The following is a 253-nucleotide window of genomic DNA, read 5'->3' as shown; positions in this document are numbered from 1 at the left end:
ATGAGTTTTAGAAGCCATTTAACTCAGTTTATGTTTTCACCTCAGGGCGTGCACACAAGGAAGGAGGGTCCAACATATAAATCTGAGTCAAAAGTCAAAAGTAAATAACGGGGATAAGAAGCCGACACTGCGTACTTAATGCGTGTAGATTGAAGTAACTGTATACGAAGTTGTAGTATACGTATTGTGTAAATATTAATATTATTATATGTAAAAGAAGTATGCAAATGATTGAAAAAACGCCGTAGAAACA

The sequence above is a fragment of the Penaeus monodon genome, chromosome 19 (assembly GCF_015228065.2).
Source record: "Penaeus monodon isolate SGIC_2016 chromosome 19, NSTDA_Pmon_1, whole genome shotgun sequence".
NCBI classification, from domain to species: domain Eukaryota; kingdom Metazoa; phylum Arthropoda; class Malacostraca; order Decapoda; family Penaeidae; genus Penaeus; species Penaeus monodon.
Note: the sequence above shows the minus strand (reverse complement) of the source record.